A 26191-nucleotide genomic window follows, 5' to 3' on the forward strand; every position below is an offset into this window, starting at 1 on the left:
ATGCTAAATTGTCCCATAGTGTTAGGTGCATTAGTCAGAGGGAAATGGGTCTGGGTGGGTTAATCTTCGGAGGATCGGTGTAGACTTGTTGGGCCGAAGGGCCTGTTTCCACACTGTAGGGAATCTAATCTAATCCTTTACTGTTAATCTTTACCACACCTTTACTTTCTGTTCTGTAATGCCTCTCAACTCTCATCTCCTCTGAATCTTCCCCAACATGTTCTTTCCTCCACCTTTCCCTATCTCCTTTTTCAACAGTTAAAACCCATCACAATTCCACCTCTCTGTAGTTCCATAAAAAATAGTTATACTGGACTCAAAGTTTTTCTCTTCTCAGATACTGAGTTTTTCCAGCATCTTCTGTTTTATTTCAGATCTCCAGCATCTGCAGTGCTTTGTCTTAGCCATGATGCAAATGCTGGAATATCATCATCTCCAGAGACAGGGTTTTCAAATGACTTGGATAAAGGGACAAAAGGTATGTTTGCTAAATTTGATGATGTCTTAGAGATAGGTAGAACAGTAAGTTGTCTAGAGGGGACAAGGAAGTTACAAAAAAAAAGCTAGGTTAAGTGAGTAGGCAAAGATGGGCCAAATAGAATATGAAATTGTGAAATTGTCCACTTTGACTGAAAAAAAACAAATGAATGTATTACCTAAATGGTGAGAGATTGCAGAGCTCTGAGATACAGAGGGATCTGGGTGTCTTTGTACATGAATCACAACAGGTTAGTATGCAGGGACAGCAAGTAGCAGAGCTAATTAGAAATTGGATACAGAAGTAATGAGATCATGTTTCATTTATACAGAGCACGCGTAAGACCACATTACAGTACAGTGCTGTGCTGTGTAGGAGTGCGGGACTCAGCACAGCAGCTTACCAAGATGATTGTTGGGCTGTGAACTCAGAAACATCGGGGTAGGTCTGACTACTACAACAGGGCAGTTGTCAATGTGTCCCATGAGATCTCATTTCAAACAGACATTCTGGCCTTTTGCTGTTGTCCCACTGTGAAATGCTAGCACATCGAGGCAGTGTAAGTGGATTCAATGTGTGTTTGTTTTGTACAGAACTGCGAGTGTGAGGGCTGTACATTTTGTTGTGGTACATTGTATGTGTTATATTGTGGCATGTGCATGCTTTATTGAATGTGTTCCATTATACTGTGTGTTCCATTATATTGTACTGGCATGATTGTATTGTCTGTTCCATTATATTATGTATATGATTATATTGTATATTCATTTACATTGCTTCTGTCCCATTATATTATGCATTCCATTATATAGTGTGTTCCACTATATTTAGGGCACACTATTATGTTATGTATTCCATTACATTGTGCGTTCCACTATTTCATAGAATCCCCACAGTGTGGAAACAGGCCCTTCAGCCCAACATGTCCACACCAACTCTGCAAAGAGTATCCAACCCAGACCCACTCCCCTACCCTATTACTCTACATTTACCCCTGACTAATGCACCTAACCTACACATCCCTGAACACAATGGGCAATTTAGCACGGCCAATTCACCTGACCTGCACATCTTTGGATTGTGAGAGGAAACCAGAATACCCAGAGAAAACCCACGCAGACACGGGGAGAATGTGTAAACTCCACACAGACTGTCAGCTGAGGCGGGAATCAATTATATTTTGTGCTCTCCATCCTTTATGTTCCATTATATTATGCTCCATTATCACAGAAGCTCTACAGTATGGAAACAGGCCATTTGGCTCAATAAGTCCACACCAATCCTCCGAAGAGCAACCCACCCAGACCCATTCCCCTACCCTGTTACTTTACATTTACCCCTGACTAATGCACCTAACCCTGCACATCCCTGAACACTATGGGCAATTTAGCATGGCAAATTCACTGAATCTGCACATCTTTGCATTGTGGGAGGAAACTGGAGCATCTGGAGGAAACCCTCACAGACACTGGGAAAGCCTGCCCGAGGCCGGAATCGAACCTGATCCCTGGTGCTGTGAGGCAGCAGTGCTAACCACACAACCACCGGATTTTATTTTGTGTTCCATTATATTATGTTCAATTATATTATATGTTCCATTATATTGTTAATTACATTATATTGCATGTTCCATTATATTGTGTGTTCCAATGTATTATGCTCCATTGTATTGTGTTCCATTATGTATTGGATGTATACCATTATATTGTGTTTCATTATATTTTGCATGTTTCATGACATTGTTTGTTCAATTGTATTGTGTTCCATTAAATTGCTCGTCCCACTTTGTTATATGTTTACCATTATAGTTAGTGCATACCATTATAGTGTGTATTCTATTGTGTGTGCGTGTTTGTGTTCTATTGTGTGTTTGCATTGTTTATGTGTGTGCGTGTGTGTGTATACATGCACCATAAGAAGGCCTAACGTTTTGACATTCATTCAAAAATGTTTAAACACCCCCCACCCCAACAGACCATGAGGATCCCCGGGGGGGTCTCCCAGATTGAGACTAGTGCTGTGATAGGATAGGACAGAAGCTGTTCTTGTCCAACCCTTAGAGCCGGCGAGGTGGGGGACTGGGAAGGGCTGGGGTGTTTATAATTTATTGTGCGGGGTATTTCTGTAACACTCCCTGACGGGCAGACTCTGGCGCTCAATGGAAATGAAAGGAGCAGCCGGTTTAGCCGAGGGCAGCGTTGTGGAGCCGGCCTGGGTCTTATAATCTTCTCGGCAGCAGCCAGTGATGTGGTGGGAGCCCGGGGTGAGTGGCTTTTGTCGGCATGTTTTTCTCTCTCTTGTTCCCGATGGCTGCGAAATTAATTGTGCATTTAATCATAAGGCAGTCAGGTTGGAGTGTAATTGAAATCAGGAGGAGGAGGAGGGGGGAATCACGTGTAGGGAAGCTGTGATTGCCTGTGGACTGTCTGTGAGGAGGTTTGTCCATCCTGTATCCCGGAGAGACATACACACAGGGAGCTCAGTGTCAAAAGACTGTGGAGCTGGAGCTCTGTGATCAGATGGGGTGAAGCTATCTGAACTGCACCACTGTCACTGGAGTCCCCTACTATTGTTCATGCCTGGCACAGGTACTGTGACCGATTCTTGTTCTAATGAAGGGAAAATAGGAGTCGTTTCTCCAATCTGCATTTCAATTGTTAACCCTCCCCTAGCCGACAGTTGGTCTCAATTGACATCCAAATGTTGGGAAGTGTTCAAGGTGAAATGTTCGGGGTTGCAACCAAAAGGTCCTCTCTGAGCTGAATATCGGTCTAGATTTTATGGTTCTGGTGCTTTGTGAACAAACTCTTTCTCTTTTCAATCTTGTTCCACTGTGATTTTCCAGTTGAAAGTAGTCATCGGAGATGTGTGTTTTTGGAATGGTGTGGACGGGGCACTGAAGTGGCACAGGCGACAAAACATTGAAGTGAGGACGCTGGAAAATCTCAGCAGGTCTGGCAGCATCTGTAAGGAGAGAAAAGAGCTGATGTTTCGATTCTAACTGACCCTTTGTCAAAGCTTTGACAAAGGGTCAGTTAGGCTGGAAATATCAGCTGTTTTCTCTCCTTACAGATGCTGCCAGACCCGCTGAGATTTTCCAGCATTTTCTCTTTTGGTTTCAGATTCCAGCGTCCGCAGTAATTTGCTTTTATTGAAGCGAGGATGGTTATTTTAAGGGCAGTGGGAATGGGGTAAATATCAATTCAGTGTCTGCAATGGTTAGAGAGATATTGTGCAAACATTTCCACCTAATTAAGATTGCTGCTTGCCTCTGTACTAAAAGCTTGTAATTTCAGGCCTCATCTGAGTCTGTAGTTCCTGGACCGTCTCTGACACCTCCCTCCCCTTCCTGGACCTCTCCATCTCCATTAATTACGACCGACTTGACACTGACATTTTTTACAAACCCACCGACTCCCACAGCTACCTGGATTGCACCTCTTCCCACCCTACCTCTTGCAAAAATGCCATCCCGTATTCCCAATTCCTCCGCCTCCGCCAGATCTGCTCCCAGAAAGACCAATTCCACCACAGAACACACCAGATGGCCTCCTTCTTTAGAGACCGCAATTTCCCTTCCCACGTGGTTAAAGATGCCTTCCAATGCATCTCGTCTACATCCCGCACCTCCGCCCTCAGACCCCACCCCTCCAACCGTAACAAGGACAGAACGTCCCTGGTGCTCACCTTCCACCCTACCAACCTTCGCATAAACTAAATCATCCGCCGACATTTCCGCCACCTCCAAAAAGACCCCACCACCGGGGATATATTTCCCTCCCCACCCCTTTCCGCCTTCCACAAAGACCGTTCCCTCCATGACTACCTGGCCAGGTCCACGCCCCCCCTACAACCCACCCTCCCATTCTGGCACTTTCCCCTGCCACTGCAGGAACTGTAAAACCTGTGCCCACACCTCCTCCCTCACCTCTATCCAAGGCCCTAAAGGAGCCTTCCACATCCATCAAAGTTTTACCTACACATCCACTAATATCATTTATTGTATCCGTTGCTCCCGATGTGGTCTCCTCTACATTGGCGAGACTGGGCACCTCCTAGCAGAGCACTTTAGGGAATATCTCTGGGACACCCGCACCAATCAACCACACCGCCCCGTGGCCCAACATTTTAACTCCCCCTCCCACTCTGCCGAGGACATGGAGGTCCTGGGCCTCCTTCACCGCCGCTCCCTCACCACCAAATGCCTGGAGGAAGAACCCCTCACCTTCCGCCTCAGAACACTTCAACCCCAGGGCATCAATGTGGACTTCAACAGTTTCCTCATTTCCCCTTCCCCCACCTCACCCTAGTTCTAAGCTTCCAGCTCAGTAATTGTCCCCATGACTTGTCCAGACTTGTCCTACCTGCTTATGTCCTTTTCCACCTATCCACTCCACCCTCTCCTCCCTGACCTATCACCTTCATCCCCTCCCCCACTCACCCATTGTACTCTATGCTACTTTCTCCCCACCCCCACCCTCCTCTAGCTTATCTCTTCACGCTTCAGGCTCACTGCCTTTATTCCTGATGAAGGGCTTTTGCCCGAAACGTCGATTTCGAAGCTCCTTGGATGCTGCCTGAACTGCTGTGCTCTTCCAGCACCACTAATCCAGAATCTGGTTTCCAGCATCTGCAGTCATTGTTTTTACTCTGTAGTTGAGAATGCACTAGTCCTGTACTGAGGGGGTGCTGAACTATCGGACAGCCATTCTTCATGTCTAATCTTGTGCTTTAAGCCAAATCTGTGCATGGTCTCAGGATATTGTGGGTATCTGCACAGATTCTGTACCTAAAGCCAACACAAAGAGTGCTAGAGAAACTCCACAGTGTCTGCAGAGAGTGAAACAAAGTTGACCCCTCTTCAGAACTGTTACAGAAGCTGCTGATTAAGTCTCTTAAATGTAATGCACTCCTTATGTACTCTAACACTGTTTACAACTGGTACATAGATTCTGAAGTGCAGTTCTGTAGTGCAGGATCTCTCTCTGCTTGCTTTCACGTTTGAAGAGGACAATAAGCTTTCCAATACTGCTGAAGATTGAGGTGGTCTCCTTTAGACGAGAACTTAAACCAAGGCTCCCACCGGTTTACAGAAGATCCGGGCCACTTTCCAGGGTTTCAAAGTCTCATTCTCTAGATGTGAGCCAATATCAGAATCGGAGGTGGGGAAAGGGACAAGAATTGTAGTCATGCTGAAACGCTCCTGATTTGATGTTAAATGTCATTTTGTCCAAAAGAATCACTGCATGAATTTTAAGAGTGTGATTGCTAGAGTTCCCGAGCCTCACTGAGCAGTTGCCATGCCTGCCTCCTCTACACCATTGAGTGATGCTTGTGGCAATTCAACCTTTTTCAGCCAATCACAATAGGTGCATTTGCAACCCAGTTAAAGATGGCAGTTCACTGAGAGTTTGTGCAGTAAGGAATCATAGTCTGTGAAGAACCGTAGGCATCTGTCTCCGTTACTGCGACAATGGTTGTGTATCGCTTGAGGGTAACCATTCCGCAAGCGTGGAGTATGGTTATGATTAGATTCCCTACAGTGTGGAAACAGGCTCTTCGACCCAACAAGTCCACACCGATCCTGCGAAGAGCAACCCACCCAGACCAATTTCCCTACATTTACCCCTGACTAATGCACCTAACACTACGGGCAATTTAGCATGGTCAAGTCAACTAACCTGTACGTCTTTGGACTGTGGGAGGAAACCCACGCAGACACGGGAAGAATGTGCAAACTTCACACAGTCAGTTACCCGAGGTGGGAATTGAACCCAGGTCCCTGGCATTATGAGGCAGCAATGGTAACCACTGAGCCACCGTGCCGCCCCATGGTTATGAGGCCAGGCCTCCATGAACTTGCACAGTAAACACAGGGAGTGAACTTATGTTAGCTGAAAATGTGTTGCTGGAAAAGCGCAGCAGGTCAGGCAGCATCCAAGGAGCAGGAGAATCGATGTTTCGGGCATGAGCCCTTCTTCAGGATTCCTGAAGAAGGGCTCATGCCCGAAATGTCGATTCTCCTGCTCCTTGGATGCTGCCTGACCTGCTGCGCTTTTCCAGCAACACATTTTCAGCTCTGATCTCCAGCATCTGCAGTCCTCACTTTCTCCTTGTGAACTTATATTAGCTTTATTTAGCGCCATGCTCTGAGGTGTGGGGGGGAATGGGTGTGGGGAGGCAATTGCAGCATCCCTCACGGGTGGGGAACACAAGTCATGTTGGAATGCCTTGTGTATCCTAGCCCTACACCCTTGTGGTCACATTCCTGGAGGAGCACTACACTATAATAAATACTGCGAAATAAATTGTTCTGTATGCTGATGTTTATTTTGAAGGTCCTTTTTATTTGGGTTTTGTGGCGTAGTAAGTCTCATTTCTACCTCTGAGTCAGAACTTCTGGGTTTGTGTCTAACGCTCGGTCTTGATGGACAAGGAAGCTGTGCTCATTATATAACAGACAAGCTGGAGGAACACAGCGAGCCAGGCAGCATCAGAAGGTGGAGATGTCAATGGAGGTGGGGTTAGGGGGTGCTGCAGATAAAGAGAGGGGGAATTTTGGGTGGGGAGAGGGGCAGGGGAATGGTGAGGTAGTGATGGATGGTGGGTACGACCTGATTGGCCGATGGGAGGAATGAATCCTGTTGGTAGGTGGAACGGAAGGTTTAGAACCGATTGATTGCAAATCCTTTAAACATGCTCTTGGGTGGTAAGATTAGGAAAGTTTGCTTGATGTGGCGTGGCTCCCCCCTCAGGCTATGCTGATAAGATATTGACCTGTTCCAGGGGGAAGAAACTGGCTCTGGAGACAGATGCAAGCGCATGCTGTGACTGCCTTGTACATCTCTAGCTTTGGGAAGACCTGTCCCTGTGCTGTTAGTTCCATGAGATATGTGAGCAAGCACAGTACCATGTATGGGGTTGTGATACCAGTGTAAACCTGCTGGATTTACTAAGGTCAGTACGCAGGAGAACGCAACAATAACTTCTATTTGTACAGCGCCTTTTAACAGAATAAATGGTGCCAAAGTGTATTGTCAAACCATAATTGACACACAGTCAGGGGAGTAGATATTTGGATAAGTGAGAAAAGATTGATCAAAGAGGTGGGTTGCAAGGAGTGCTTTTGAGGGGAGGGGCAAGAAAGAGAGGTTTAAGGGGAAGTTTCCAAAGTTCAGGATGCCTGAACGCACAGGCACTGGGGATGGAGTGCAAGAATGAGGGATAAGCAAGAGGCTGGAATTGCCTCCTCACTTACACAGATTTTCCAGTCAATAGAAGGTTTGTTGATTTTGATCTTTTGAGGATCATTCAATTCTACATTTTGTTTCAAAGGCATAACAGTTACAGGTGCGCAGCTGAAAATCTTAATTCCTTGGACAAATCCTTGATAATAGTTTCAACTGTGGATATAAAAGTATGATAATATTGTTAATAATATATTCCCTCACAGACTAGAGTTGTCTACCAATTTGTGTATTTCTATGTCCTAACGAGAGACTATAAGAGGACGTAATCACTGTCCATAGAATGCCCCAGTGTGTTGTCCCAGTAATTAACAGTAGCAGTTACCCATCATTGTAGATCCCAATGCACAGGCTCATTAACAAAATTATGTAAGTACAAAAAGTCAGCTTTATTTCCTACAGTAAGTACTGCTGGAAAATGTGTCCCCCCTTTGGGTGACTTTTTTTTCCCCTGTCCTTTTACATCTTTAACAAAGACGGGAGCAATCAGCTTCCACATCACTTTGTTCGTCTCTCAAACCAAAGCGTGTTACAGTGTTACAATGTGTTATTAAGCGTGTCCAATACCAGTCAAAGGAAGACCAGATATGCCTGGCCCAACACTGCACTCAATAAACCACAAGTTTAACTGTTAAGGTCATTGCGTTGTGTGCCAGCTCAGTTGGTAACATACTTGCTCTGAGTCTCAAGCTTCCTGTTTCAAGATCCAAGGAGAACTGAGGGGGACACTCTAGTGCAGTCCTGAGGCAGTGCTGCTGCACGGACCGAGGGGGGACACTCCAGCACAGTCCTGCGGCAGTGCTGCACGGACTGAGGGGGGACACACCAGTGCAGTCCTGAGGCAGTGCTGCTGCACGGACCAAGGGGGGACACTCCAGCACAGTCCTGCGGCAGTGCTGCACGGACCAAGGGGGGACACTCCAGCACAGTCCTGCAGCAGTGCTGCACGGACCGAGGGGGGACACACCAGTGCAGTCCTGAGGCAGTGCTGCTACACAGACTGAGGCTGATGCTCCAGTGCAGTCCTGAGGCAGTGCTGCTGCACGGACCAAGGGGGGACACTCCAGCACAGTCCTGCGGCAGTGCTGCACGGACCAAGGGGGGACACTCCAGCACAGTCCTGCAGCAGTGCTGCACGGACCGAGGGGGGACACACCAGTGCAGTCCTGAGGCAGTGCTGCTACACGGACTGAGGCTGATGCTCCAGTGCAGTCCTGAGGCAGTGCTGCTGCATGGACCAAGGGGGGACACTCCAGTGCAGTCCTGCGGCAGTGCTGCTACACAGACTGAGGCTGATGCTCCAGTGCAGTCCTGAGGCAGTGCTGCTGCACGGACCGAGGGGGACACTCCAGCACAGTCCTGCGGCAGTGCTGCACGGACCGAGGGGGAACACTCCAGTGCAGTCGTGAGGCAGTGCTGCACGGACCGAGGGGGAACACTCCAGTGCAGTCGTGAGGCAGTGCTGCACGGACCGAGGGGGAACACTCCAGTGCAGTCCTGAGGCAGTGCTGCACGGACCGAGGGGGGACACTCCAGTGCAGTCCTCAGGCAGTGCTGCTGCACGGATCGAGGCTGATGTCCCAGTGCAGTCCTCAGGCAGTGCTGCTGCACGGATCGAGGCTGATGCCCCAGTGCAGTCCTGAGGCAGTGTTGCATGGATGGCAGTGCTACCTTTTGGATAAGCCATCTGTTTTGTTGAAAATGAAGCAACCCACAACATATGTTTCTTTCTCGGAGAAGGGCTGGGAATTATCTGATGTGCCCAGTCTCCTATCCATTAATTATTCCCCAGTCAACATCTCTTATTTAGATTGTTCCCAGGATATGCACGTTGCTGGTGGAGCTAGCATTTGTATCAGGCGCTCCTTCATTGTCTGTGAACTGCAGGTGGTCCTTCTCTATAAGTTGTGTTGTGTACACAATGGTTCACACTTCCTGATGCACAAACAGCTCTCAGTGCTGGAAATAAGCTGTATCTGCAGTACCTGGTTATGCGTTGCAATGGTTTCAGTTGCATAATTTGTGATTCCCAGAGGTAATCTTTTGGTTCCTGAGTATTAAACAACTGCTTTCCGTCACAGGCAATGTAACCATAACTCTTCCTGCACCATTAGTCTTTTGCAGTTCCTGCTTCTTCCCCCTTCCCCCCTCCCCCCTCCAGCCTACTGCACGCCTTTCTCTCCCCTCTATGACATTTTATTTTCTCAGGTCTGAACTGCTCACTCTAATGGATGTAGAGGAGCCTGTGGCTACGATCTTGAAGGAGGTCTAGGGTCTTCTCCCTGGTGTCAAAGCCAATGTTTTTCCCCCAACCCGCACCAATTTTTTTCCTTCGGTGAAGAAACTCCTCCTTCTCAGTATCAGCATTAACACTGACCCATTGCACCAGCCCGCACAGAGTCAGTGCCCTAAATGGAGGAGACTCTACCTCTCCTGGTTATATGCATATTTTTTTTCTTTTTCTTCTCTCCTTATTCTTTACCCCCACACTATCGCCCAACTGCGGTAGTGCTTATATTTCCCCCAGCACCCACGTTGTGTGTGTGCGGGTGTGGGACACGGTGAAAAACAACAAGTGTAAAAATCTTTATTCAGCATCTACCACCAGGAAAAAGGAGGCACCAAAGTGGCCAGTGACCAGCAGTGCCCTTCTCGGAGGGCATTGCTGCATGACCAAACAGTGAGGGGGAGGGCAGGGATCCAGCACCACTTTTAAAACAAAAACACACAGATGACACATTAGTACTTGTGGGATCTTGATGTGCACAAATTGACTGCTGCATGCCTGACATTACAACAGTGGTTACACCTCACAAATGTAACTTCTTGGCTCGACGGTGCTTTGGGATATCTTAAGGCGGTCAAAGGTGCTATATAAATGACTATTGTTTTTTTTCCCCCCTGGATTCTTTCAGTCTTTCTCCCAGGGTGCACTTAAGGATGACAAAAATTAATATTTGTTTGTGGGGGCTTCAGACTTGACAGATGAAGATCGCTGAAGCAGAGCTGTCTAACCAATTGTCTAACTAATGGAGTGAGGTACAAATTGCGAAAAAAAAAATCAAACGCTTGAAGAATGGAAAGGGTTGAAGGCTTCAAGAGGATTTTATTCACCATTTATGATTGGCAGAGAGATGCCCATTGTCAATTCTACCATGTTATTTTCATGCACTTAAGTGCTGTCATTTTCTTGTCTTTTCTGTCAGTGTGAACTATCCCCAGAGCGCTCTCTAATGGAAAATGTAATCAAAACGTCCAGTGAATGGCAGCGTGACAAGGAGATTCTTTCAGGCTCCTTTCCAAACCAGTTGTGAATCAATTTTCATCTTGAACTGAGTGCCACGTCTGGACCTGCAGGTAAGACTGGGCTGCCCACCGTGGCAACGTCAAATCCTTCACTTAGTGCTGAAGGGGCTGCTCTTGATGTGCTGCAATAAATTGGAGCCCTGCTCAACAACCATGTGCACTTATATAGCACCTTCAAGGTGGCAAAGCCCTCACAAAGTCCTTCACAGGGGTCACTATTAAAGCGGAACTTGACACCGAGCTGCACTAGAAGATGGGAGTTTAGTCGAAGAAGTTGATTTAGAAAGAGCATCTCAAAAGATGAGGGAGAGGTGGAAGAGGTTTAAGGAGGGAGGGAGGTCCAGAGTTGACAGTTGAGGTGGTCAGGGAAATGAAAATAGCATAAATGCAAGAAGCCAGATGCAGCGGAGATTCTTGAAGGGATATGAGGTGGGAGAAGTTGCAGGGATAGGGATTCAAGGTAATGTGAGAGATGTGAAGCATTCTTTGAAAGATAGCAAGGAGTTATTCAAATGTCCTGATCTTGAGACATACAAAAGAGTCACTGGGAACACAACGGTGCTAAATCACTGTTTCTGACATGTCATAGAATCAGGCCCTTTGGCCAAACTAGTCCACACCGACCCTCTGAAGAGTAACCCATCCAGATCCATTACCCAACCTTTTAGTCTATACTTACTCCTGAATAATGCACCTAACCCACACATCCCTGAACACTGTGGGCAATTTAGCATGACCAATGCACCTAACCTGCATATCTTTGGAATGTGGGAGGAAACCAGAGCATCCGGAGGAAACCCACGCAGACACTGGGAGAATGTGCAAACTCCAGGCAGACTGTTACCCGATGTCTGGCACTGTAAAGCAGCAGTGCTAACCACTGAGCCACTATGCCGTCACCTTTTTAGGAAGTGCACAAACCTCTCCTCATATCCTGGGATGCACCAACCAAAATAGACTTGTCACCCTTTGCGTTGTCCTTAGTTTGTGCATGGAAGGTCTCCCAATCAGCATTGCCCAGTAACTGCATTTCCGAGTAAGCTGTCATGTGTGAAGTGCCTTGCGATGTTCTTTCAGCTCACTGCCTAATGAATTAATAGGAGCGTTCTCTCTGCCTTTCCTACAGCCAGTAACCTGTCAAAAATAAATGGACTATAATTGAGTGGCTTATTCAATGGGAATGGTGTGTTACCAGAGCAGATTAAACCACCAGGTGCTGCTAACCTTGTTGGCTTGGAGTGAAGAGTGTGGTGCTGGAAAAGCACAGCTGGTCAGGCAGCATCCGAGGAGCAGGAGAATCGACGTTTCGGGCAAAAGCCCTTCCTGATGAAAGGCCCTTTTGTCCAAAACGTCGATTCCCCTGCTCCTCAGATGCTGCCTGACTGGCTGTGCTTCTCCAGCACCACACTCTTCGACTCTGATCTCCAGCATCTGCAGTCCTCACTTTCTCCTTGTTGGTTAGGGGTCATGGTACGACCTTGACAAACTTTGAATGAAAAGGTTACAAAATTAAACATAGGGGCTGGGGCAGCCCATCCAGCCCATTGAGTCCACTCAGCCATTCAACAAAATTTTACCTCAACTCCAACTTCCTCTACCAAGCGTGAATGTCTCACCTTGAAATGACAAGTTACAAGGTGATCAGAGGATTAGATAGGGTAGACAGTGAAAGTCTTTTTCTTAGGATGATGATGTCAGCTTGTACGAGGGGGCGCAACTACAAATTGAGGGGTGATAGATTTAAGACAGATGTCAGAGGCAGGTTCTTTACTTAGAGAGTGGTAAGGCTGTGGAATGCCCTACCTGCTAATGTAGTCAACTCAGCCACATTAGGGAGATTTAAACAATCCTTAGATAAGCACATGGATGATGATGGGATAGTGTAGGGGGACGAGCTGAGAATAGTTCACAGGTTGGCGCAACATCGAGGGCCGAAGGGCCTGTTTTGCGCTGTATTGTTCTATGTTCACCCAGAGAGTGGGGAGCCTGTGGAATTCTTTACCACAAAGTGGCTAGGGTCAAAACGTTGAATGTTTTCAAGGAGGAGTTATAGTTCTCCGGGATAGAGTGTTCAATGGATATAGGGAGAAAGCTGGAGGAGGTTTCTGAGCATATTGAATGGTGGGGCAGACTCAAAGGGCCAAAGGGCCCTCCCTGCTCCTATCGTCTATGTTTCTGTGCTTGATTGTCCACCCTCATGGTCCTAAAACTCCCCTTTAGTTGCATGTAAGGGCTCCTGCTTTCAACTCCATTAGTGACATGAAGGAAAGGAACACACAAGATGGTTTACCTTTACCTCTATTATGTGCTTAGAGGAAACCCAAGAGCTTTTCCTGAAGCATCCTCCTTGCCTGTAAACATCTGTTGTACCGAGTTCCTCCGCCATCCCCACCCAAAACAGCATTGGTTCCGTCCTTGGGCAGAGCTTGTAACCCTGAGCGTGGCACCCCTACTTGGGACTGAGGAGGATGAATGGAAGGATTGCAAGAGGGTAGCTGAGCCCTCCAATGGCCCTGCCACCCTAAATTTTTGCAGTACGATCCAATAAATAGGGAGTTGGGAGGTGACTATTACCCATTGGACTATTAATATTCTGGGGATCTGGGTTCAAATCCTGCCACTGCAATTAAAATCAGGAATTAAGAGTTTAATGATGACCATGAATCCATTGTTGATTGTTGGGAAAACCCATCTGGTTCACTAATGTCCTTTAGGGAATGAAACTACCATCCTAACCTGGTTTGGCCTACATGTGACTCACAGCAATGTGGTTGATTCTTAATGGCCCTCTGGGCAATTGGGGATGGACGATAAGTGTTGGCCTGATCAGTGACGTTTTCATCCCATGAATGAAGTAAATGTGAAGTGAAAATAAATGCAGATTTAAAACACTACTTAGAGCTGATTTAGGATTGAAGACACTGTGGGTGACAGTTTGCTTTTGCTGTTGAGAGTGATAAATGCTTTTCTGCTGAAAAGCTGTGGACATGAAGTGAATATGAAGGGAGCTGTAAAATATGCCATTGACAATTCTTTTACCTATTTGTGCTATTTCTGTCTCCCTCCTGCTGAAGGTCATTTTGTATAGGAATCCATAGTGCACACGGGTACAGAAATCCACTGATTTTATTTAAAAGACACAAAATCTCCAAAGACCAGAAACTGTGGACTGAAACTGGGAAATAGCTGAAAGGCCGGTCAGGATCAGGGTGGGAAAGGCAATTTTGCACGAAGATTTTTCGGGTGTTAAGCGAGTGGTTCGGAATCAGAATGTAGTTTTCCAAATGGGTGTGTGTGCAGAACCCAAAGTTCCTGTTTATGTAGCTGTTGTGGCTCTAATTAACAAATATCAGCAAAGTTTCACATATTAAAGGTTTCCTTTTCATTGCAGAAGTGGCCTCCACTTCTGTGGGAAGGAGGATTTGAGTTCAGAACAAGCATCCCATTCAGCTGCTCATATAGTTGGTTCTGATATAATGCGATAGTTCTGTTCTCGTGTGATCCTGCATTTATAAGAAAATCGCGCAAGAGCCGCACCATTTAAACTAATGGCGTCACAATCGTGTTATAGCCCAGGAAAGCTTGTGTTCTACAGATAACAGTCTAACCTCGCCAATCGTGTTAAAGCCAATTCATGTTGAAGAAACATGCGTTATGAAAGAATCAACTGTACATTTACTGATTTTGTTTCCCCCACTATTGGCAGCAGTGCTAGTTGCAGTAACCTGGAGACTTGGACCAAAATCCTAGAGATTTTGTTTCAGTTCCAGTCTAGCATGTGGGGCATTTTAAATGTAATTCATTAGTAAGTGAAATGCACTAAGGAGCACTCATACCCCTACCAGGCTATGTTAATTCAATGTTATTGTAAATATGCAAGTCTTTCATGAGACTCTTTGCTGCTTTATTGATGCTCTATAGTTACAAAGGAGAAATCAGGAACCCTTTTATAAATAGCTTCCATTTTCACTGAGGAGGCTTCAAGACCACCAATTTCCAGCAACCTGCTCTGAAAACTCTGTTGATGTTTAGATAGCTGTGATAAATTGTACGGCAGCAACGGCAATTCTAAATCAAATAACATTATTCTAAATAGAACAACCCGTAAAAAAATCAGTTTACCTTTTCTCTCAATTTTAATGGCTCTCTAAAATATTTAGATTGGCAGCTTCACCAAAATGTGATCAGCTGTACTTTGAGCAATAACCTATCTTTTTTTTTCTAAAGTTCATGGAAATTCATCTCTTAGTTTTTGAGATCTATTGTTTACAGATAAACAGACATCTAAGCATGTAAAAACATTCTCTATCCTCGTCTCTGTGGAGGCAATAATAAATCTCAAATACATTGCTGGTCTCACCAGTTCTGATTGTCTAACTACTGTATTGTCATAAAGATCCATCTGCTTCCTTAATGTCCTTTAAGGAAAGAAATCTGGTGATCTTACCTGGTCTGGCCTACATGTGATTCCTGACCCACAACAACATAGTTGACTGTTAACTGCTCTGTGATATAGTCTCAGGAAGTTACTCAAAGCATTACAGATAAAAAGCACTGTGCATGTTCCTACTCCCCATCGTCTGTAGTGGTTCAAAAAGGCCACTCAGCAACATCTTCTCAGATGCAGTTAAGAACAGGCAATTAATATTGGCCTTGATGGTGACAGAGATAGTTGGCTAGGTCTGCAGCTCTGGAATTTACTGTCTAAACCACTCCACTTCTCCTCGTTTAAGATGCACACTAAACCAACTTCTTTGGCCTAAGACCAATGCTGTTACATGCCTCAGTATCAAATCTTCCTGTGAGTTGCCTTGGAATCTTTGACTATTTAAAGGTTCTATGTAAATGTAAGATGTTGCAGTAGTTACTGAATCATTCCATATGTTGAACAAGGGATAAAACGCAAAATATGAGTGGGATATTGATGGATCAACCTTTTATGGTGTTTGCAAATTGGTGGGAAATGGGCTCTGGATGCTCCATGTGGTGTGTCTTCATCTCAGCGGATTACAAAAGGCCCCTGGTTGACAGGTTGCCCATTCCCAGTGAATTTGAGGGGATGGTTATGTTATTGTCCTTATAGTGGTCACATTCACCAGAAAGCAAGCAATGGTGCCCTGATAAAAGTCACTTTTTACTTTAGGTTGCGTAAAATAACCCAGTGTCTCTCAGTCGCACACAGAGCTTGAATCTTGGTGAAAAGGGAGACGTGTTGCTGAACTTTTTGCTCTTGTGCTCATCAGGACAAACTCAAGAATGCCAAATCGCAAATTTATGCAACTGGAGAAAAGGGTGCTGATTGGTTGGTACGTTGACTCTGATTGGCTCAAACTGGTGCCATGGAAAAAGTAATGGGAAACTATTAGTAACTTTAAAGACTTCTTGTTTGCACAGAGCTCCCTATGTAAGAGTATATGTCATTTCCAGCAAGGAGGAGTGAGCTTCATTTTGAGTTTGCTTGATTATTCTCAATTGGCTGGAAGTGGAGCTGCTTTTCACTATTGTACTCAGATGTGCTGTGTCATGAACTGGATGCTCTCTTGAGGGAGAGCATGATCACACTCAGATGTCCTCATCCATTAACTGTTTGCAAAAAAAGGCAGCAGGAATCCATCTTAATCCAAGATGTCTGTGGTGCTGTTTGATCATTGGCCAGAGTAAGAAGTTCACATTTGGTGCCCTGTCAGGAATGAAATGCAAAAAGCATGCGCTCCCCAGGCATTTGAAGAGACCAATATGTTGATCTTGAAACACTGACATGTGTTTTTCTGATTTGTGTTTAAATGAACTTGGTGAACAATCCTATGGGAGGTCTGCTTCTGGGTTTCATTTACATCCTATCTCTGTCGCTACCAGTTTGTCTATTCACTGTCTCGAAAGATGCCTTTAATTTACAGTTTGGACGTCAGAACGCTCATGCTAGGCTGGCTGATTCACCCAGTGTTGAGGTACTGAGCAGGAAGGTGAGCTGGTAAATTTGTCGGCTTATCTTTCACGCTGAGGTCGGGATTGTGCACGCTTGTGTAGTACAGTCTTTTCACAGAGCAGGGAGCGTGGCATCAGCTGAATTAGTGTGGGCCACAGCTGCTTCACCTTTTTTGTTTTTCGTTAATCTTTCAGGGGATGTGTGTGTGTGTCACGATGAGCATTTGCTACTCATCCCTAATTGCCATTGAACTCCGCAAATTTGCAAGGGGCCATTTCAGAGGACCGCTAAGAGTTTGCCATATTGCTGTGGGTCTGGAGTCACACATTGACCAGGTAAGGACAGCAGAGTCCCTTCCCTTAGGGGTGTTAGTGAACTAGATGGATTTTCAACCACAATTGATAGTTTTATGGTCACCTGTGTTAGGATTAGGGTAACCCTGTTGCTGAGACCACCTTTCACCTCCCAATATGTGAACTGAATTCAGATTTCACCTTCAGCAGTGACAGGACTTGAAACTGTATCCCCAATTACATTACCCTGGATTTCCGGATTACTAGTCTAGTGACGTTACTGCTGTGCCATCTTCTCCCCTAAAGAGGCAGTGCCAATCTTGAGTGAAAGAAAGCCAGACTTGCATTTTCAACGTTTGTGAGAAGATTTGTAGCTCGGGTGCTCGTTGTTGTGGTTCTGTTCGCCGAGCTGGGAATCTGTGTTGCAGACGTTTCGTCCCCTGTCTAGGTGACATCCTCAGTGCTTGGGAGCCTCCTGTGAGTGCTCCTGTGTTGTTTCCTCTGGCATTTATAGTGGTTTGTCTCGGCCACTTCCGGTTGTCAGTTCCAGACTTGCATTTCTGTAGCGTCTTTCATGACTGCGAGCTATCTCACTGTCCACCTGTATGCCTGACACTAAGTTCTTGAAGCAACTCTGAAATTTGATTGAGGCTGGGGACCCCTAGCAGAAACACTGGGGAGACATCCTCAAAGCATCCCTGATGTGATTCATGTCCCCGCCTACTCCTGGGAGAGCCCTGCCTCATGACTGACCAAATGGGAGAAGGCTTATTTGGGAAAGTACTGAACATGTTGGAAGACCTCGTCGGGAATGTGTGGAGGCAAAGTCAAGGCAATTAGGGAGCGTACTAACCTCTCAATGACGTATCTACCAGACCCTTCATAAGCCACCTGCCCCTGTTGTAGCAGAGATTGCAGATCACATGTTGAGCTCATAGGCTACCTCAGAGTCCATTGAGTGGGAATGGAAACCAGTCACCCACGTTCCTGAGGGCTTGATAAGGGGAGATATCCCAAAGCATTTACAGTTAATCGATGACAATAAAATGAAGATTATATGCCATAGGGGTTGCTAGTGAATCAAGAATATCAGCTGCTGGGAGGAAAACTGACTTTGATAGTAACCATATTCCATACTATGTGGAGTTTGCATGTTCTCCCTGGGGTCTGCGTGGGTTTCTTCTGGATTGTCTGGTTTCCTTCTACAGTCCAAAGGTGTACAGGTTGGGTGGATTATCCATAGTGTCCCAGGGTGTGCAGGCTAGATAGATTACTCATGAGAAGTGCAGTGTTACAGGGATAGGGTTGGGCTGGTTCTGGTTGGTGCTAGACTAGATGGACTGAATGGCCTCTTTCCATAATGTAGGGAATCTATGATTCAATCAGTTTTTCTCTCACTTTAGTGGACATCTGGAGCCATTTAGAGTCTGTGAAGTAAAACCAGACCTAAATGATTAATGGTAGCAGACAGCAATCCTTTTTTTCTCCTACCCAGAAGTGTTTTTTTTTGCTTTCTTTTAACGGATAACACCATCAGTAGAACACCTGTGTAGCCAATTGAATATTTTATAAGCGGAGCCCTAGCTACCTGATGAAGGTGCAGCACTGTGAAAGTTTGTACTGTCAAATAAATCTGTTGGACGATAACCTGGTGTGTGATTTTTAACTTTGTGGGCAAGGGAAACCGTCAAAGGTGGCTCATGGAGTTTAATTTCAAGCAGTGTAAGGTGTTGCCTTTTGGTAAGGGCAGGACATACGCAGCTAATGCTAGGGCCCTGGGGAGTATTGCTGAACAAAGAGACCTAGGGGTGCAGATTCGTAGGTCTTTGAAAGTGCCATTGTCGGAGAGTGAAGGTTGAGAGCGTGGTGCTGGAAAAGCACAGCAGGTCAGGCATCGTTCAAGGAGCAGGGGAGTCAACATTTCGGGCAAAAAGCCCTTCATCAGGAATGATGAGTGAAGGTGGTGTTTAGTATGCTTGTCTTCATTAGTCAGTGTATTGAGTATAGGAGTTGGGACATCAACATTGTAACTGTACAAGACATTGGTGAGTTCACATTTAGAATAGTGTGTATATTTCTGGTTGCTCTAGTGTAGGAAAGATGTTGTTAACTAGAAAGGGTACAGAAAAAATTTACAAGGATGTTGCTGGGACTGGAGAGTTTGAGTTATAAGGCGAGGCTGGATAGGCTGGGACTTTTTCCCCTGGAGCATTGGAGTCTAAGGGAGTTACAAACTCATGAAGGGCATAGATAAGATGAATAGTCAAGATACTTTTCTCCAGCATAGGGGAGTCCTAAACTAAAGACTTTGATTTCAGGTGAAAGTGGAGAAATTGAAAAGGGACCTGACGGTTAACCTTTTCATGCAGTGGGTGGTGTGTGTATGGAATGAGCTGCCAGAGGAAGTGGTGGAGGCTGGTACAGTTACAACATTTAAAAGGCAGCTGGACAGGTAAGTGGATAGGAAAGGTTTAAAGGGATATAGTTCAAACGCAGGCAAATGGGGCTAGTTCAGTTCAGGTTACCTGCTTGGTGTGGATGAGTTGGATCGAAGGGCCTGTTTCCATGCTATGTGACTGGATGACTCTACACCAGCTACTGCGTGTCCTTGATAAGTGTGTACCTGTCAAGCAGGGATGAAGTTGTCGAGCGCAAGAGCTGTGGTTTACTAAGGAAGTGGAATCTCTTGTCAAGAGGAAGAAGAAGGCTTATGTTAGGATGAGACATGAAGGCTCCGATAGGGCAATTGAGAGTTACAGGTTATTCAGGAAAGACCTAAAGAGAGAGCTAAGAAGAGCCAGGAGAGGTCATAAGAAATTGTTGACAGATAGGATCAAGGAAAACCCTAAGGCCTTCTATAGGTATGTCAGAAATTAAATAATGACTAGAGTAAGATTAGAGCCAATCAAGCATAGTAGTGGAAAGTTGTGTGCAGAGTAGAGGCAATAGGGGAAGTGCTAAATTAATACTTTTCATCAGTATTCACACTAGAAATTAACAATGTGGTTGAGGAGAATACTGAGATCCAGGCTACTAGACTACATGGGATTGAGGTGCATAAGGAGGAGATGTTAGCAATTCTGGAAAGTGTGAAAATAGATAAATCCTCTGGGCCAGGTGGGATCTATTTTAGGATTCTCTGGGAAGCCAGGGAGGAGATTGCAGAGCCTTTGGCTTTGATCTTTATGTTGTCGTTGTCTACAGGAATAGTGTCAGAAGACTGGAGGATAGCAAATGTTGTTCTCTTGTTGAAGCAGGGGAGTAGAGACAACCTTGGTAATTATAGACCTGTGATCCTTATTTTGGTTGTGGGTAAAGTGTTGGAAAGGGTTATAAGACGTAGGATTTCTAATCATCTAGAGAGGGATAAGTTGATTAGGAAAAGTCAACACGGTTTTATGAAGGGTAAGTTGTGCCTCAAAATCTTAGAGTTCGTTTGAGAAGGTGACCAAACAGGTGGATGAGGATAAAGTGGTTGATATGGTGAATATGGATTTCAGTAGGGCGTTTGATAAGGTTCCCCATGGTAGGCTATTGCCGAAAATACAGAGGCATGGGATTGAGGGTGATGTAGCAGTTTGGATCAGAAAATGGCTAGCTGAAAGAAGACAGAGGGCGATGGTTGATGAGAGATATTTATCCTGGAGTTCAGTTACTAGTGGGGTACCACAAGGTTTTATTTTGGGTCCACTGCTGTTTGTCATTTTTATAAATGACCTGGATGAGGGCGTAGAAGGATGCATTAGTAAATTTGCAGATGACCCTCAGGTCAGTAGAGTTGAAGATAGTGCTTAAAGATGTTGTAGGTTAGAGGGACATAGATAAGCTGCAGAGCTGGGCTGAGATGTGCCAAATGGAAATTAATGAGGAATAGTGTGCGGTGATTCACTTTGGAAGGAGTAACAGGAATGCAGAGTACTGGGCTAAGGGTATGATTCTTGGTAGAGTAGATGAGCAGAGAGATCTCTGGTGTCTATATACATGGATCCTTGAAAGTTGCCACCCAGGTTGATAGGGTTGTTAAGAAGGCACACTGTATGTTAACTTTTATTGGAAGAGGGATTGAGTTTTGGAACCGTGAGGTCATGCTGCAGCTGTACAAAACTCTGGTGCGGCCACACTTGGAGTACTGCATACAGTTCTGGTCACCGCATTATAAGAAAGATGTGGAAGCTTTGGAAAGGGTTCAGAGGAAATTTACTAGGATATTGCCTGGTATGGAGGGAAGGTCTTCTGAGGAAAGGCTGAGGGACTTAAGGCTGTTTCCATTAGAGAGAAGAAGGTTGAGAGGTGACTTAATTGAGACATATAAGATAATCAGAGGGTTAGATAGGGTGGACAGTGAGAACCTTTTTCCTTGGATGGCGATGGCTAGCAGGAAGGAACATAGCTTTAAATTGAGGGGTGATAGTTATAGGACAGATGTCAGAGGTAGTTTCTTTACTCAGTGAGTAGAAAGGGCATGGAATGCACTGCCTGTAACTGTAGTAGACTCGCCAACGTTAAGGGCATTTAAATGATCATTGGATAGGCGTATGGACAAGAATGGAATAGTGTAGGTTAGATGGGCTTCAGCTTGGTTCCACAGGTCAGCCACAATATCGACTGCCAAAGGGCCTGTACTGCGCTGTAATGTTCTATGTTATAGGCGAAAGTGAGGACTGCCGATGCTGGAGATCAGAGACAAGATTAGAGTGATGCTGGAAATGCAGCACCCAAGGAGCGAGAAACTCGATGTCGATTTTCCTGCTCCTCGAATGCTGCCTGACCTGCTGTGCTTTTCCAGCATCACTCTAATCTTGTCTCTGATTTCTATACCATCTCGGTTGATTTTCTGTCAGTAATTGCATGTAGGCCAAGCTTATTGTTTTGTACTAACATTAAGGTCAGTCATCCTTGGTAATTTGGGCTCTACAGGCGAGGACAACTAAATTTATACATGCAGCATCTCACTCTCCTGTTTGCTCTGGCTTTCATTCTTTCTTGCTCGCTCACTCCCTTGCTCGTTCTCTTGCACACACTCACTCGCTTGTTCTCTTTTTCGCTTGCTCTTTTTTTTTTCCTCTCTCTGTCTCTCTCTTTCTTTTGCTCTGTCTTGCTCTCTCTCGCTCACTCCCGCTTTCTGTTTTGTTCGCTCTCTTTTGTGCTCGCTCTCTCGCTCTTGCTCTCGTTCGCTCTCTCTCTTGCTCTCACTCTCTCTCTCTCTCTTTCACTGGGTCTTTCTCTTTTGCTTGTTCGTGCTCTCTATTTGTTTCTTCCCACCTCCCCCGCCACTCTTTTTAAATGTACTCATACCTTTATCATAATTCTTTGAAGATCTTTCTGTTGAGGTATTTGCCGTTTTCCTGAATGCAATATTGTATTATTCTATTATATCTGGTTATTAATGCCTCACAAACCCTGTGTTTTAAGAGTTTATAAATATATTGAGCTCAGTGCTTGGAGGTTTTACAGGGATGTGTCTCTGTGTTTGTTCCAGATATCTCAGAAGTGTTCTCATTCAGCTGACTTTATCCATTTTCACTTTATGGCGTTGGATTACACCTGATTTAGTTCTTCTCAATGTGTTTGTGAATGTGATAATTGCCAAGCACTGAGGAAGCCATGTACATCAATCTTTTACCCGATTAAATATCAAATTTTAATTTCACACATGCACTTCACAGCACATTCACAGTTACAACCTTGTCCCAAGCTCTGTTTAACCTTCTCTTCCCTGTCACTCTGACAGGCCCTTTCTCAATATCCTTCCTGTTGCCCTCTATTTTCACTTCTACGTTTACTTTCTTTTTCAACGCCAAAGTTTAATTCTCACAATAATAATATGTTTACTTTCCCTCTCCTCTCTGCAGTTCGCGCCTCTCTATTCCCCCTCCTCCCCCAGTTGCTCTTCTCTCCAGTCTCCTTCCAAATTTATCCCCTTTCTCTCTATTCCCCCCTTGCCGTTTTCCTCCTGTCCCTCTTCCCCTCCCAGTTTTTCCTCACTCTCTCTGTTGACCGTTCTCTGTTCGTCATCCTGATTTCCCATCCCTGATTCCCGGCTGTCCCTATTTCACTCCCTCTCCAAGCCCCTTTCCAATTGCTGTTCTCCCCATTTCCTCACTCTCTCAGTATCCTACCCCACGCTACCCTCCTTTCTTACTCCCATTGTTTTGCTGTTTACTCCTTAGTTTCCCACCTGTGTCTGCTCTTTTGATCTTATTTCCCCCGTTTGCTTCTCCAATCTAATCCTACTCTATGACTGCTGCCTGGTCATGGGGATGTTCTGTCATCTCCCACTGAATAACTGGGGTGGGGCAGAGAGGGGTTGCTAATGTATTTTGAGCCAAGGCTGGGTCAGCCCTCCCAGGCAGTGAAGGATACTCTTCAGGTGTCTGACATTGGCTATTGAGTGAAGATTCTTTGTTTTTCCCATTTTGAGTTTTCACCTCCCCATTCCGTGGATTCTGAATCCAAATCCTGGAATGCATCAATTGGTGGGAATTTTGTGGTGCAATCTGTTTGTATATTGGAATCAATCATATGAATCCCAACAGTGTGGAAACAGGCCCTTCAGCCCAACAAGTCCACACTGACCCTCCGAAGAGTAACCCACCCAGACCCATGCGCCTACCCTACTATCCTATATTTAACCCTGACTAATGCACCTAACCTACACATCCCTGAATATTGAGCAATTTAGATTGGCCAATTCTCCTAACCTGCAAATCTTTGGATTGTGGGAGGAAACCCATGCAGACACAGGGAGAATGTGCAAACTTTGCACAGACAGTTGCCCAAGGCTGGAATCGAACCTGGGTCCCTGGTGCTGTGAGGCAGTAGTACTAACCACTGAGCCACCCGTGCTGCCTCTTGTCATTGTCAACATTCTACAATACTCACCCACCTGGCTGAGCTGGCATTGGGTCATAATGGGTGTTGACATTCTGTCCCACTGTATAAATAGGAGGAGAAAGTGAGGACTGCAGATGCTGGAGATCAGAGCTGAAAATGTATTGCTGGAAAAGCGCAGCAGGTCAGGCAGCATCCAAGGAGCAGGAGAATCAACGTTTCGGGCATTCAGAAGGGCTCATGCCTGAAACATCGATTCTCCTGCTCCTTGGATGCTGCCTGACCTGCTGCGCCTTTCCAGCAACACATTTTTCACCACTGTATAAATACCCATGTAAAGAATGTACAGAAGGTTTGCCCTTTGAGGCTCAATATAAGACGTTGTCTGTTGGCCACTGATCTTGCCTAGTAATCTCTCACACATGTGGGAGTTGCTGATCCAGTTGAACATGAAGCAAACCCAACAATGACTGATGATAGGCTTCACCCTTAGATCAGAGTCATAGAGATGTACAGCATGAAAGTAGACCCTTCGGTCCAACCTGTCCACGCCGACCAGATATCCCAACCCAATCTAGTCCCACCTGCCGGCACCCGGCCCATATCCCTCCAAACCCTTCCTATTCATATACATGTCCAGATGCCTTTAAATGTTGCAATCGTACCAGCCTCCACCATTTCCTCTGGCAGCTTATTCCATATGCACACCATGCTCTGTGTGAAAAAGTTGCTCCTTAGGTCTTTTTTATATCTTCCCCCTCTCTCCCTAAACCTATGCCTTCTAGTTCTGGACTTCCCAAACCCAGGGAAGAGACTTTGTCTATTTATCCTATCCATGCCCCGCATGATTTTATAAACCTCTATAAGGTCACCCCTCAGCCTCCGACACTCCAGGGAAAACAGCCCCAGCCTATTCAGCCTCTCCCTATAACTCAAACCCTCCAACCCTGGCAACGTCCTTGTAAATCTTTTCTGAACCCTTTCAAGTTTCAGATCATCCTTCCTATAGGAAGGAGACCAGAACTGCATGCAATATTCCAACAACCAATGTCCTGTACAGCTGCAACATGACCTCCCAAATCCTGTACTCAATACCCTGACCAATAATGGAAAGCATACCAATAACAATGAATTCTGTTAAGGAATCACATAGAATTTTAAGACTAAAACACATTTCCAAAAAAAGATTAAAGATTCAAATCCTTTCATGCACCATTTTTGAAACGAGACCCATTTTGTGTAAACCACAAGGCAGATCTATAATTTGAGTTGTAGTTTGTTCTGTAGTTTATGGCTTCGTTTGATTCAAAAGTGTCTTGACCCAATATCTATCCCTCAACTAACATCACTAAAACAGATTATCCTTCTTGATTTCTGACTGTCTTAATTCCATTATCTACTAGTTTGTCTCAGAGCTAGTTCTATTTCCTGTGAAACAGAAGTTTGTGGAGTCCCAGGGTCCTCAATGGTAACAGTTTGTTTTGATGTGATGCATGTAATTTGGTTTATTAAATTTAAATTATTATTGTCACATGTACCTAAGTACAGTGAAAAGTTTATTTTGCATGCATTACAGGCAGACCATACCATACAGTTTGCATCAGGGTAACAGAACAGACCGAGGAATACTATGTTACTGCAGAGAAGGTGCACAAACAGCAAGATCAATAATAGATTTGAAATTTGCAAGGTCCATTCAGAAGTCTAATAACAGGAGGGAAGAAACTGTTCTTGAATCTTTTGAATCAACTTTCGATGATTCAATGATTCGAAAGTTGATAGGGCAGACATTCGAATGTGTCGTCACCGTGGTATATGTGTTGAAGCTTTTGTAGCTTTTGTACCTTTTGCCCCAGGGAAGGGAAGGGATTATAACTGGATTGCGAAGGCTCTTTGATGTTGTTGGCTGCCTTTTCAAGGCAACGAGAAGTGTAGATGGAGTCAGTGGATGGAAGGTGGGTTGTGCGATGATCTGGGCTGTGTTCACAACTCTCTGTCATTTCTTATGGTCCTGGGCAGAGCAGTTGCCATACCAAACCGTGATACACCCATGTACCTTTTAAAGGAGTGTTTCTTGACCCACCGTGAGACATAAAACCTTGCGACCACA

General features: G+C 45.3%; 1 protein-coding gene across 6 annotated transcripts in view; it reads left to right on the forward strand.

The window, feature by feature from the left end:
• Positions 1-2597: 2597 nt before the first annotated feature.
• The window catches only part of LOC140484719 (PH and SEC7 domain-containing protein 1-like), a 208566-nt gene continuing 184972 nt past the window's right edge, over positions 2598-26191 (forward strand). For 2 of the 6 annotated variants that reach the window (XM_072583466.1, XM_072583473.1), the window contains exons 1-2: positions 2598-2741; positions 10932-11082. The gene's annotated coding sequence lies outside the window, so the exon portion shown is untranslated. Of the gene's footprint in view, positions 2742-2938; positions 3067-10931; positions 11083-17151; positions 17293-26191 lie in introns of those variants that run through there. The other 4 variants (XM_072583468.1, XM_072583467.1, XM_072583470.1 and 1 more) reach the window with 4 other exon arrangements.

Source organism: Chiloscyllium punctatum, chromosome 13 (assembly GCF_047496795.1).
Source record: "Chiloscyllium punctatum isolate Juve2018m chromosome 13, sChiPun1.3, whole genome shotgun sequence".
Taxonomy (NCBI): Eukaryota; Metazoa; Chordata; class Chondrichthyes; order Orectolobiformes; family Hemiscylliidae; genus Chiloscyllium; species Chiloscyllium punctatum.